Consider the following 14,078-nt stretch of genomic DNA (forward strand, 5'->3'; position numbering starts at 1 on the left):
ATTTCAACTGTGAATTTGTACCCTTCAGACTGGCCTGTAGGCAGGTCTGGAGGTCATTTTCTCGACGACTGATTGGGGTGGGAATGCCCAGCCCACAGTGGTGCCATCCTGGGCAGGTGGGTAATCCTGAGTTCAGTAAGAAGGAAGGCTGAGTCAGCCAGTAAGCGTCCTCCCTCACCGATCCCTGCTTCGGTTTCTGTGCTGATATAGTGTGACCGGGGAAACGGTAAGCCCAATAACCCCTTTCCTTCCCAGGCTGCCTTTGGTCTTGGCCTTTATCACAGCAATGGTGGGATGGCGTCTGATATTGTCTAGCCAGTGTATGTATTGATCTGACTCCCCCCCCCCTTAGAGTTTGTATACAAACAGGTTTACTGAATAAAATAACAGATTCCCTTGATTCAAGGAAACATCTAGCTGGAGAGAGGGCCTGAGATCTGGAGGTTAAGGGTCTTGGAAGACAGAGAGGGAGGTCTACTGATTTAGAGCAATGACGAGATCTGGCGAGTGGTGGCTAAAATAGGGCCTTTGAGATGGGGAGGGTTTGCTCGTGGCAACATTGTAACCCCTCCTCTTCTTAGCACTCTGACGGGGCATCAGCCCATTAGTAGAGATGAGAGAACAAAACAAAAAACTCAGCATGTAGTTCTGGGTTCAATTCTTGCACCAAAAACCAAGGCAGACAAAAAAATAAATAAATAAAAATAAAAATATCCGGGGTTGGGGATTTGGCTCAGTGTAGAGAGCTTGCCTAGGAAGCGCAAGGTCCTGGGTTCGGTCCCCAGCCCCGGAAAAAAAAAGGAAAAAAAAAAAAAAAAAAAAAATAAATAAAAATATCCAGACCGAGGGTGGAGGAAGGGCTCTAAGCACAGCCCCTGGCTTCAGAGTATCGAAGGATCCACAGTAACCTTTATCTCCTTTACCAGATCCAGCTGGGACCATGAGTCCCAGCAAAGCCATTGATACCGGACTTCAACAGGTGGAAAACCCGAGGCTCCCCGAGAAAGCAGCCTGCTAAATAAAGAGGGTAGGCAGGCGGGGAGGATTGGACCTCAGGCTTCTGAGTCCACCTTACCTTCAAGCAACCGTAGGGCTCCCTCAGGTGGTCAGAAGTTATGCTGTCAACCTCTGGGGTTGCTCTCTTAAAAAAAAAAAAAAAAAAAAAAAAAAAAAATGTCCCAAACAACTTTCCCAATCAGTTTTGTGCCTTGGAGAGACCCTGCTGAAAGACAATGACCTGATCCACAGGACCAATGGCCATAGCCCGGGGGCTGACGGGAGACTGCTGCCACAGGTCGATTAGGAGGTAGCAACAACCTCATCCTGTCAGAAGACAAGTTAACATCAGTGTAGTCCTTCCCAATGGCAGCCCCTGTCCTAAACTCTTTTATTAACACTTTCTACTACGTATTATTTCATTATATATTAAGTGTTAAACTCCTTATAACCTTGTAGCATTGAATCGCCATTTTACAGATGAGAAGAAAGGAGGCTGTTAGGAGCAGGAGTATCTCGTTTATGATTTTAGTAGGACAGATTTTTTTTTTTTTCCAGAGCTAAGGCCCAAACCCAGGGCCTTGCGCTTGCTAGGCTAGCGCTCTACCACTGAGCTAAATCCCCAACCCCCAGATTTTGCTTTTTAACTTTATTGGTCCAGCGTCTGGGACGGCACCATCACTCCACTCAATCTCCTAGATCAGACGCCTTCAGCATGGTGAGGGTTGTTAGGGAGGTGGCTCAGTGGTTAGGGGTGGTGTAGCAGTGGTTTGTTTTCTAGCACCCACGCGGTGGCTCACAACCGGCTGCTTAGTGCAGTTTTCAGGGGATCCAACGCCCTCTTCTGGCGTCCACAGGCACTGCATGCATTTGGTATTGAACACCCGTGCAGGTAAAACAGTCATACACGTTAAATAAAAATGTATAAAATCTTTTTAAAAAAGAAGCCATCAAAGCTATTTTTTTTTCCTTTGGTTCTTTTTTTCGGAGCTGGGGACCGAACCCAGGGCCTTGCGCTTCCTAGGCAAGCGCTCTACCACTGAGCTAAATCCCCAACCCCCATAAAGCTATTTTGACTTGAGTAAGTTCTTTAGGTGAAGTTTGAGAAGTACTTAACCTGTTTTTCTTTAGCATTCAAGTGTTTTGTTTGTTTTTTGAGTTTCTTTCTTTTTTAGATTTATTTATTTTATGTAAGTATACTGTAGCTGTCTTCAGACACACCAGAAGGTGGCATCAGATCCCATTACAGATGGTTGTGAGCCACCATGTGGTTGCTGGGATTTGAACTCAGGACCTCTGGAAGAGCAGTCAGTGCTCTTAACCTCTGAGCCATCTCTCCAGCCCGTCTTTTGACTCTCTTACTTATTACGATCTACTGTACTTTTTGGCTGCTCCATAGCAATGTGACCTTGGGGCAAATTACTTTCCGAACCTTGGTTCAGAAGCAGAACTGAGATGTCAGCCCTGCATGGGGGCTCATGACTCTAATCCTGGCACTGGACAGGCCGAAACAGGGGTACTGCTGGGAGTGCCAAGCTACCCTGGGCTACATAGTGAGTTCTAGGCCAACCTGGGCTACAGACTCCTAAAAAAAATAAAAATACACACATGGGACTGGAGAGATGGATCAGTGTTTAAAGACAATTCCCAACACCCACATGGCGGTTCACGACGATTTAATTTCAGTTCTGAGGCATCAGACACCGTCTGACCTCCTTGTGTCCCGGGCATACATGTGGGCAAGCAAAATACCCACACACATGAAATCAGAACGTCTGAAACACACACAAAGAACATACATTGAAGGGAGATGTGTAGACACTGGAAGTAAACAGGAGTCAGAAGCTGGGGGTGGGGGTCCCTGAAAAAACCTTTAGAGAAGGTGTCCTTCCCGACAGATGGACAAGATTGGGTTGGGTGACCTGGCAGTGATGTGGCTGTAGTTGCTGGCTGCTTTCTGGCTGGCAAAACGGAGACAAGAAGTCTGTTCATTGGGTGTGGTCAGGCAGTAGTTCTAGCACTTGGGATGCTGTGGGAGGAGATGAACGAGTTTGAGGCCAGCCTGGGCTATGTAATTAGACCTCATCTCAAAAAAAAAAAAAAAAAAAAAAAAAAAAAAAAAAAAAAAAAAAAAAAAAAAAAGAAAAGAAAAAAAAAAAAAAAAGGTGGGGAAGCCTAAATAAACAAATGGGATCTCGGAACTCCCTGGACTGCAGCTCTTCCTTAAGGGCAGCCTGAGGAGATAATCCTAGGAGCCAGGAGTGGCTCAAAGAGATGGCTTCAGCCAGCCAAGGAGGTTGAATCTCTCTATTCATCGGAAATAAGGAAAGCCGCAGACTGTTGGGTGAGTTCACCTGGATGTGGACTCCAGCCTCATCGGCGTGTAACTCTGACACTTTGGCAAACATCCCAACCTGTCTAGGCTCCATCTGTCAAGTGGGAGTCGCGATGGCACCAGGCGGCAAGGGTTGTGACGAGTGTTCTGTGACAGGACAATAAACGGTGACTATTTTCCCTCACGCGGGCTCTGCCTGGGGATCAAAGAATGAAGGCAGCCCCCCCCCCCGTCCGCACATCTAATGAATTAGCCAATCTGTATTTACCAAGGGCAGTTCATCTCTGAGAATCCAAACAGGAAAAACAGGTACCGGGATAAAGGATCGGAGATGAACTGTCTGGAAGGGCAAGGCCTGTGGAGAAAGGGAAACTGGAGGGGTCGAATACGCTGCGCTGCGTGTCAAAACAGCAGCCGCCCTTCCCTTCCTGGGAGTCCCACTGTTTCTCTCTGCCTCCCTTTGGTCCTGTCTGTACAGAGAGCCTGCTGACCAAGCAGCCAGGAGGATGCTTCCCAGTGATCCAGACCCAAGTAGCTAAGAAGATGGGATGCCCCAGCCTGGCAGTGGGGTGTGGAATTGAATTGACCTCTGGAGCCCCGAATGCCGTATGTAGAAATCAGGTATAAAGAGGTCTTTCTGGAAGTTGGGTGCACAAGACAGAGTACATACCAGTTTGGCCCAGCCTCTAGCAGCAGTACTACAAAAAGAGTCAGCTGTTGGCTGCTCAGACGCTAAAAGCGGGGAAGACAACCGAGGCCGGAAGTAAATCCGAGATCCAGTGCAGCATTAGTGTGCGGATATTTTTATCCAGACACCCGTCCATCTGTCTTGTGTCCATTCTGAGCTGGTGAGTCTATCAGACTCCTTTTAGAAGTCCTGAGTCAGGACTGACCACACCAAGTTCAGGGAGGAAGTTGGGTCTCGCGGCTCCCTCGGAGAGATCTCAAATCCATTTCTTTTTCTTTTTTTTTTAAGTTGGTGTCTCTTGCCTTCAGCCGCTGTTGCCAAATTCCCCTTGCCTCCTCCAGTCTGGAGCTGGGCCATTTCCAGGATCGTTCTTTGTATAATTAAAAAGAAAAATAGAACGGTTGGTGTTGCCAAACACGTATTTAAAGTGACACTCTGAACCAAGGGAGTGAAAAATCAAACCATTCTAAGTTTTAGATTAAAAGTCTCCATCCGGGGCTGGGGATTTAGCTCAGCGGTAGAGCGCTTACCTAGGAAGCGCAAGGCCCTGGGTTCGGTCCCCAGCTCCGAAAAAAAGAACCAAAAAAAAAAAAAAGTCTCCATCCTCGGCAGTCCCTGACCCTGGGATTTCTCTGGAGCCTGGCTGCCTTTAATCCTTTGCCCTGGCTCATAAAAACCCTTTGGACTAAGGGTATTTATTTCTCCGAGAACTATTCCAGGCTAATCACATAAAAATACCCTGCTTCCCAGGAACACCCTGTCTAGTGCATGTCCTGGGAACAGTGGAGTATTCGGAAACAGACACCTGAGGAGGCACCCAAGTCCTCCTTCCTTCCCTTCATCCTTCCTTCATGTATCCGTTCCACTAGAAAAGTCTACCAGGCAATTGCGGTCCTCAACATTTCCTTAGGATCAGAGCTCTTCCCTCCAGCTCTCTCGTGTCCATGGTAGCTAAGGGGCCGTCAGGATTCACCCGGAGGTCAGAGGTCACTTGGTCACTTGACCAGCTCTTTGTGGCTCTTTTCAAACCCACTCTGTAAGAGCAATCGGAAAACCTTTCTAAAAGGTACAACTTGTCAGCGTAGCACCACACTCATTTAATTCCAGCACTTGGCAGGGGCTCTGTGAGTTCGAGGCCAGCCAGGAAGGGATTTGTTGGCCAGCCAACTGATTGTGTCCTTTCCATGGTGCTTAGTGTATAAATTGACTTTTTTTTTTCTTTTCTTTTTTTCGGGGCTGGGGATTGAACCCAGGACCTTGTGCTTCCTAGGCAAGCGCTCTACCACTGAGCCAAATCCCCAACCCCATAAATTGACTTTTTATTTTTGACTTTTTTTATGCTTAGGGGGTTGATTTAGCTCAGTTTTCTGGCGCAAGGCCCTAGAGTTGGTCCCTAACTCAAAAAAAAAAAAAAAAAAAAAAAAAAAAAAAAAAAAAAAAGAAAGTCGGAATGAAGCTGCAGGGTTAAAGTAACCAAAGATTTGGCTCGTTCTGGAGGCTCTCGATGAGGGAAATCCTTCTCCTTCCCTCTTTCGCCTTCTGGTGGATTCCCATAGTCCTCAGCTTATGGGCTCTCCTCCCTTCAGTGTTCAAAGCACTCACTGATCTTGCTTTCCATTGGTGCATGGCATTTTCTGCCTCTCCTGACTGCTTCCTGACCAGATACTTACGATCACTTTGGCCTCACCTGGACAGTCTTCCCATTTCAAGAGCTTCGATTTCTATCACTTCTGGAAAGCCTTTCCCAGCTAAGAGACGATGGTCACAGGTTGGTTCCAGGGGATTTGGATGTGAAGGGGCCGTAATTTAGCTTTTTTTTTTTTCTTTTTTCTTTTTTCTTTTTTTCGGAGCTGGGGACCGAACCCAGGGCCTTGCGCTCGCTAGGCAAGCGCTCTACCGCTGAGCTAAATCCCCAACCCCCCATCTACCTTTTGTACTGAATCTCCAGGTACTAAAACTGAGAATTAGATTTGCTTGGTTGAGCCTTATGGTCTTATGTTAGTTTACTGTGGCAGCCAATTGGGCGAAGCTGGCTGCTGCTTACCACGCCTCTGAAGTCATTTTTGGTTTTGAGTGTATCCCTTTTCTCCTAGCTCATGAGCCCATGCCCCATCCTCCCTCCGGAATGTCTTTCTGAAGCTTGACCTTCGAAGGCTGGGCTAGCTCCAAACTCACAGAGACCTCTGATTAAAGGGTGTGCCAAGCCTTGTTTTGAATCCCGTGTAGATGTGTGTGGGGGCTCTGTGCACACAACTACAGTGGTATCAGACCTTAGAAGATGATGTTGGATCCCTTGGAGCCATAGTTGCAGTTGGTGTGGGTCACCAGCCATGGGGCTGGTGATCAGATTTGCAGGGGTTAAAGGCATGAACCAGCTGCCTGCTGGATGGTTTGATTTCTAAGGTGGTATGAATTTAAACATCACGATGAAAGGTCCGTTTAATCCCAGCACTGAAGAGGCAAGGGCAGGCAGATCTTTGAGTTCAAGGCCAGCCTGGTTTACAGACTAAGTTCCAGGGCAGCCAGGGCTACAAGTGAGAAATCCTCTCACCAAACAACAACAACAAAAGGGCAGGTTCCGAACTCGTGTAGTCCAGCAGTTGACAAACGCCTACTTGCTAAGTGTGGGGCCCAGGACTTGTTTATTATTCAGTTAGAGGAGCATTTATTTATTTGTTTTATGTAAGTAAACTACCCTGTTGCTGTCTTCAGACACACCAGAAGAGGGCATCAGATCCTATTACAGATGGTTGCGAGCCACCACGTGGTTGCTGGGAATTGAACTCAGGACCTCAGGAAGAGCAGTCGGTGCTCTTAACCACTGAGCCACCTCTCCAGCCCTAGAGGAGCATTTATTAAGCACCTATTAGATGCTAGGTCTGCGCCCATCATCCAATGCCATGTTCCTTTACCAACATCTACTGTGCCCAGTCAGCCTCTGGGTATACTGTAGTTGGCTAACTGTCTGAATGAGGGATCCCTGGTCTTCCTGCTGAAAAGCTCCGTAAGCTACTAACATAGAAAAGAAAGACAATAATGTGGGCGTGTGCACGGGCAGGAGACCCTTATCTCCTTGTACTGCCCATACCTTTCTCAGAGAGTTATCTTCTCGTCCGGGGAATAGCTCTTTGAAGATGTAGGTCAGACAGGTTCTGCTCACCTGCTTGTGGGTCTCTTGTGTCCCAGGGCTCTCTGTCTGTGGCACACCTTTATCAAGGCCTGGAGTCTGACTGCCACCTTCTCCCACAGGCTGTCCGTGCCTCATTCATCCGGCAAGAGGGCAGCAGCTGGGCCCCAAACCTGGTGTTGTTGGCAGCCAGCCAAAAGCTGTCTGCCCTTCATTTGGCCTCACTTTCCTTGCTCTGAAGGATTTAACTCTTCCCCATCATAAACCCTTACCTGGACTGGCGGAATTAAAAAAAAAAAAAAAAAGGAGGCAGTCTCTTCTCTGTGTGAGCGGTGTGTGTATGTGTGCGGGCTTCCAAGCAGAGGCCATAAGTTGGTGGCATTTGTCTCCCCAGGTCCCTGTTCTCTACATTTACAGAGGCAGGGTCTCTCGCTGAACCCGGAGCTTCTGATTTGGCTTGGCTAGCTAGCTAGCTTGTCCCGGGGATCTAGTCTCTGCAAATGCCGGGGTTTCAGGAAGTCCAACAGACCAGCAAGGCTTTTTGTGTGGGCACTGGGAATACAAACTCTGGGCCTTGTGCTTGCAAGGCAGAGTGCCTTATCAGCCATGCCATCTGCCCAGGCTGGGAAATTAAAAATTTTAATGAGGGCTAATACATTAGGTGTACAGAGAAGTGACTATGAATCAAATCCTCACCAGCCACAAAGCTTTAGCACCATATGAATGTGTGTCGTCCCCCCCCCCCCAAGAGGTACTAGGGACGGCCATGTGTTTTACCAGAGTCATGTCCTTCCCTGCCTGGAGACGAGGTTGCTCAGACTGCCATGGGTTTCCTTTCTCTCTCCCTCTCCTCTCTCTCTACTCCCTCTCCCTCCCCCCTCTAGTAGCCAGGGCTACCCTAAGACCGTACCTCATTTGTTTTTCAAGACCAGGGTTTCACTTTGTAACCCTGGTTCTCCTGGAACTCATGTAGACCAGGTTGGCCTTGAACTCAGAGAGCCAACTTCCTCTGCCTCCTGAGTCCTGGGATCAAGGCATGACGGGCTGCCACACTTCTGCTCCTTGAGACCCTGTGTGGGGATACACATGCCAAGATTTGTGTGTGGAGGTTAGAGGACAGCTCGTGGGAGTAGGTTCCTTTCTTCTACCATTGTAGCTCCAAAGGGTCACAGGCTTGGTGACAAGTGCTCTCCCCCGCTGAGCAGCTTGCTGGCTCTGGAATTAATCCATCTCCCTGGATGCTCAGATTATAGGACAGTGCTAGCCTGGTAAGCCTCCTTTCTTTCCATGTACACTAAGATACACATTGTAACATAAAAGACAGTTTTAACCATGAGCATGCAGCACCACACTTGGCTTAATCTTTTGTCTGTCTGTCTGTCTGTCTGTCTGTCTTAATTAAAGTTTTACTGCTCTGAACAGACACCATGACCAAAGCAAGTCTTTTTCTTTTTTTTTTTAATACTTATTTATTTAATGTATATGGATACACTGTAGCTGTCTTCAGACACACCAGAAGACGGTATCAGACTTTATTTCAGATGGCTGTGAGCCACCATGTGGTTGCTGGGAATCGAACTCGGGACCTCTGGAAGAGCAGTTAGTGCTCTTCACCACTGAGCCATCTCTCCAGCCCCCAAAGCAAGTCTTATAAAAGACAACGTTTAATTGAGGCTGGCTTACAGGTTCAGAGGTTCAGTCCATCATCATCAAGGCAGGAGCATGGCAGCATCCAGGCAGGCCTGGTGCAGGAGCTGAGAGGTCTACATCTTCCTCTGAAGGAAGCCAGGAATAGATGGAGCATCCTCAGGCAGCTAAGATCTCCAAGCCCAACCCTAGAGTGACACACTTGTTCCAACAGGGCCACACTTTCTAATAGTGCTACTCCCTGGGATGAGCATATGCAAACCATCACGTTACCTATCATTTATTTACTTATTTATTTTTGGAGACAAGATCTCATTCTGTAGCCTGGCCCGATTTGAACTCATGGTGATTATCCTACCTGATATTTCCCGTGAGCCACTTTATCCCTTTTACATGTTTACTCTCTATTTATTATTTTTTATTATTTTTTAAAGACTCATTTTTGGGCTAGAGGGATAGCTCAGCGGTTAGAGCACTGACTGCTCTTCCAGAGGTCCTGAGTTCAATTCCCAGCAACCACATGGTGGCTCACAACCATCTGTAATAAGATCTGATGCCCTCTTCTGGTGTGTCTGAAGGCAGCGACAGTGTACTTATACATAATAAATAAATAAATCTTTTTAAAAAAAAAACACATTTTTATGTACATGGGTATTTGACTGCCTGTTTGTATGTGTGCTAACACACCACATGTGTGCTTGATGTCCTCCGTGGAGGTCTGGAGAGGACACTGGATCTCCTGAAGCTGGACTTATTACAAATGGCTGTGAGTTGCTGTGTAGGACCTGAGAACTTTATCCTCTACTAGTGTAGTTAGTTAGTGCTCCCATTTGCTGAGCCGTCTCTCTAGCCCTCATTTATTATTTATAAATTGTGTGTGTGTTTCTATGTATTTGGCCACGACTCGAGGCATCTGTGGAAGCCAGGAGAGCACTGGAACCTTGGAACCAGAGTTACAGCTGGTTGTGAGCCACCTGATGTGGTTGCTGGGAACTGAATTCAGGTCCTCTGCAAGAGCAGTGAGTGCTTTTAACTGCTAAGCCATCTCTCCATCTTTTTAGATGCAAACAAAAGAAAACATGACAACAACCCCCCACTAATTTACACATTGCCATTTTTTGTGGTCTTATCAATAAAATGTCAGTTTAGAGCGTAAATTATAAAGATAACCTTAACAATGTACCAGTTGTGGGCGGAGCAATAAACATTGTACAATCGTGAGCAAGTTTGGAACAAACATTCTATTCCCCTAGAGTCTCACAAATATAAAACTTTTGTGACCTCTGCTCATCAAAGCGTGGGAATTCCTCCTAAGTTCCAGCTAACTAGTCAAGTCTCCGATCTATAGGGTACACTGGCAGGGTGTCCACTATTCTGATTCAATTCTGACACTCTGTGGGTTGGGTGTGTTACTCAGGTACAGGGTATGTTTACCATGGGTAAAGCCCTGGCTTCAATCCACTGCACCGCAAAAGAGAGAGAATAAAATCGAAAGAACAGAATGAGTGTGGTGGCCTACTGCTGTAAGCCCAGCACTTGAGAGGCAGAGACAGGAGGATTGCTACAAGTCTGAGGTCAGACAGATCTTCATAGCAAGTCGTATGGCAGGTTGTATTACATAAGAGACCTTTTCTTAATAACAACAACAACAACAATAACAGCACAATTAGACCATCTTCAACAGTCTGATACCAGTGCCGAATCTCAAGTTGCTTTACCTGTATTTCTGAAGGAACCACTGTAAACCAGGGTTCTTACACCTCTCTTAATTCACTGCAGCTTGGTCAGCTCAGGGAAAGTTCCACTGGTGTTAACCGTTATTGAGAGCACTGCCAGGAACACAGATGTAGCTTGTTTCAGAGAAGGAAACCAAGGGCGTAATGCTGTTGTGACCAAAGGCTGGAGTTCTCCACAGGATTCCATTCCCTCCACAGGATTCCATTCCCTCCACAGTGCTATTATTTTCCTGAGGAGATAATGGGTGAGCAACCAAATAAAAGTTTCAAAGCAACAAAAACCAGGACAAAGAATACACAAAAAGATTGAGTTGGTTTTTTTTTTTTTTTGATACAGGGTTTCTTTGTGTAGCCCTGGCTACCCCTGGAACTGGCTCTGTAGACCAGGCTGCCCTCAAACTCATAGAGATCCACCTGCCTCTGCCTCCTGTGTGCTGGAATTAAAGGCCAGTAACATCCAGCCAGAGATTGACCCTTTTAGCAATGGGTCCTCTACTTTCTAGTGACTTCATTTTGGGCTTCATTTTGCAATGCTGAGAATGGATCCTAGGGCTTTGAACATGCCAAGAGAGCAGCTGGTCCCTGTCAGAAGGCCCATCCTGGGTTTTTTTTTTTTTTTTTAATATTATTTATTTTTATTTATGTGAGTACACTGTAGCTATCTTCAGACACACCAGAAGAGAACATGAGATCCTATTACAGATGGTTGTGAGCCACCACGTGGTTGCTGGGAATTGAACTCAGGACCTCTGGAAGAGCAGTCAGTGCTCTTAACCTCTGAGCCATCTCTCCAGCCCCATCCTGGGTTTTTATCATGATTTTATTGCATACCCATGATTGATTAAACCCTTTGTTATTGGTGATCAACTTTACCTCCAGTATGACCCACGTCCTGAGGTGGCAGGTGGGACTGATTCCCACCCTTTAATGTGGCTTTAGACATTCTGGTCACCTAGCTTCTGAAGCTACCAGGAGGCTGGCAGGCAGCATTCCGCTCATTAGCATATAAAAAGACAAATCACTTTGGAGATTCAAAGGCTTTTTGAAGTCGAAAGCCAGGAAACTGGGATGGAGATCACACATATTTTCAGAATATCACAACTGCTAAAGCTTAAAAAATTAGGGATATAAACATATGTGTATGGTCTAAAAATAATGTACCTCCATCAATCGAAGAACAAAAATCTTAATGGTTTGCAATCTCCTCAAGGGTGGAAACACAAAAGATCTCCATCGGTGGATGAGTGAGAAAAGAAAACGGAGCATATCACCGACGGTGACAAGGGGCCATGTGTGTTTGTAATCTCAGTCTGCCAGAGCAAGCGACCCTAGGATAAACAATGAGTGAAAGGCTAGCCTGAGCTATGTAGCTTAGGCTTTCTCTCACAACCAAAACCAATCAACCAACCACAGTAAACCAAACCAGCAGGACAATGGAGTTTACCCTTTGAAGAAAAGCCAAGGCGGGCTGGAGAGATGGCTCAGTGGTTAAGAGCACTGACTGCTCTTCCAGAGGTCCTGAGTTCGAATCCCAGCAACCACATGGTGGCTCACAACCATCTGTCATGGGATCTGATGCCCTCTTCTGGTGTGTCTGAGGACAGCAACAGTGTATTCATCATATATTATTTTATTTTTTTAAAGCTGGGGACCGAACCCATAGCGCCACCGCTGAGCTAAATCCCCAGCCCTCATCATATATTATTAAATAATATAAAAGTATTTAGATAAATAAGTAGACAGAAAGCTAAGCATGGTAGTGTATATTTTTAATACCAGTATTTCTGTAACTCCAGTTCCAGGGGGCCCAACACACTCATACAGGCATCCATACAGGCAAACACCAATGCACATAAAATAATAAAGAAACAGAAGACTATATATTAAATCTGCCTCAAACAAAAAGAGGCAGATTTGATCTATGCTATAATGGGATCTTGAAGGTGTTGCTAAGTAAAATATGCCAGCCACAGAAATAAGTACGGTACTTATAGTCTCCAAAGTAGTCAAATGTAGAGACAGAACGGTGGGTACCACAAGGGATGTGAAAACGGAGAAGTTGGTTGGGGATTTAGCTCAGTGGTAGAGCGCTTGCCTAGGAAGCGCAAGGCCCTGGGTTCGGTCCCCAGCTCCGAAAAAAAGAACCAAAAAAAAAAAAAAAAACGGAGAAGTTTTTGATGAACATACAGGTGGGGCAGTGGGCAAGCCTTCGCTCAGGAACGGAGAAATGAATTCTGCCCTCAAGTGCCTCTGTACGTAGAGACTCTCTTCAGTTCCCTCCCATTGTCTTACTCTCCTCCCCTGTCTCAGCTTTCACTCTGGACTTGAAAGTCTATGTTCTACAGCAAGGCAGACCCACACAAGCTTAGCAGTTTCCCCTCCCCGCTCTCCCGCAACCCTTTTCTGAGAGACAGTCTCACCTAGCCAAGGCTGGCCTTGAACTCCTGATCTTCCTGACACCACATCCAGCACTGATTTCTGCAGAATCCAAACCATGTTATGCTCTCCCACTGCCGAGCATTTTACACAGGCTCATTTTTTTCTTGGCGTGGCGGACACTGGCACTAAGGTGCATTGTTGTTTGTCAGGGTTTCTCCAGAACGTTCTGAGCAGTAAGATCCCAGGCTACAAGCACTTCAGCTCCACCCACCATCTCTCGGTTCCCCTCTGCCAGACCTGATGGCCTTCTTTCCACTCCCAATGTGGAGGACACTCCCCACCCCACCCCACTCCACCCGGGCTTTGCTTCCCCAGAGAGTCCAGCTGTCTACATCAATTCCTTGGAAGTTTTTCCCTTTCGCCCAACCGCAGACTGGGTCAGTCTCCCCTACATGCTGTCCCTAAGCACATAGCAGCCTGTAGAGTGATTGCCACACATTTGAGAAGGGCTGGACTTAATCCTCAGTACTTGTGTACACACACACACACACACACACACTCTCCTTTGCAATATTTACAGGTTGCAATGTTCCATTGATCTGTGCAACTAGTAGCACACATTGTCCCCTGCCTACATTGCAATAATCCTTCTTCTTTTTTTTTTTTTTTTTTTTTTTTTTTTTTAAGATTTATTATATATAAGTACACTGTACTAGGCAATCAATCTCATTTGAGCCACCATGTGGTTGCGATTGAACTTTAACTCTCTTAAGAGCCATCTCTCAGCCCAATCCTTCTCTACTTTAACTCTTTAGAACTCGTGAACTTTTTCTAACATCTACTCTCCTGCCACCACGGGCTCCTACTGTGTACCCTAGGTTGGCCTGGAACTTGGTACGGAACACCAAGCCAGCCTCAAAGTCACAGGTAGATGCTTGCTTACCCCTGCTTCTGGAGGGCCAGGCATTCCTGGTTCCTGCTTCCACGTCTGGCATCAGCTGGGTATGTGAGTACAGGGTCGCTGTCTTCAGGCACACCAGAAGAGGGCATCGTATCCCATTCCAGATGGTTGTGAGCCACCATGTGGTTTCTGGGATTTGAACTCAGCCCCCCCCCCCTTTTTAAATCTACTTTTGTTTTTTGGAGATAGGGTTCCTCGGTGTCCCTCTG

The sequence above is a fragment of the Rattus rattus genome, chromosome 16 (genome assembly GCF_011064425.1).
Source record: "Rattus rattus isolate New Zealand chromosome 16, Rrattus_CSIRO_v1, whole genome shotgun sequence".
NCBI lineage: Eukaryota > Metazoa > Chordata > Mammalia > Rodentia > Muridae > Rattus > Rattus rattus.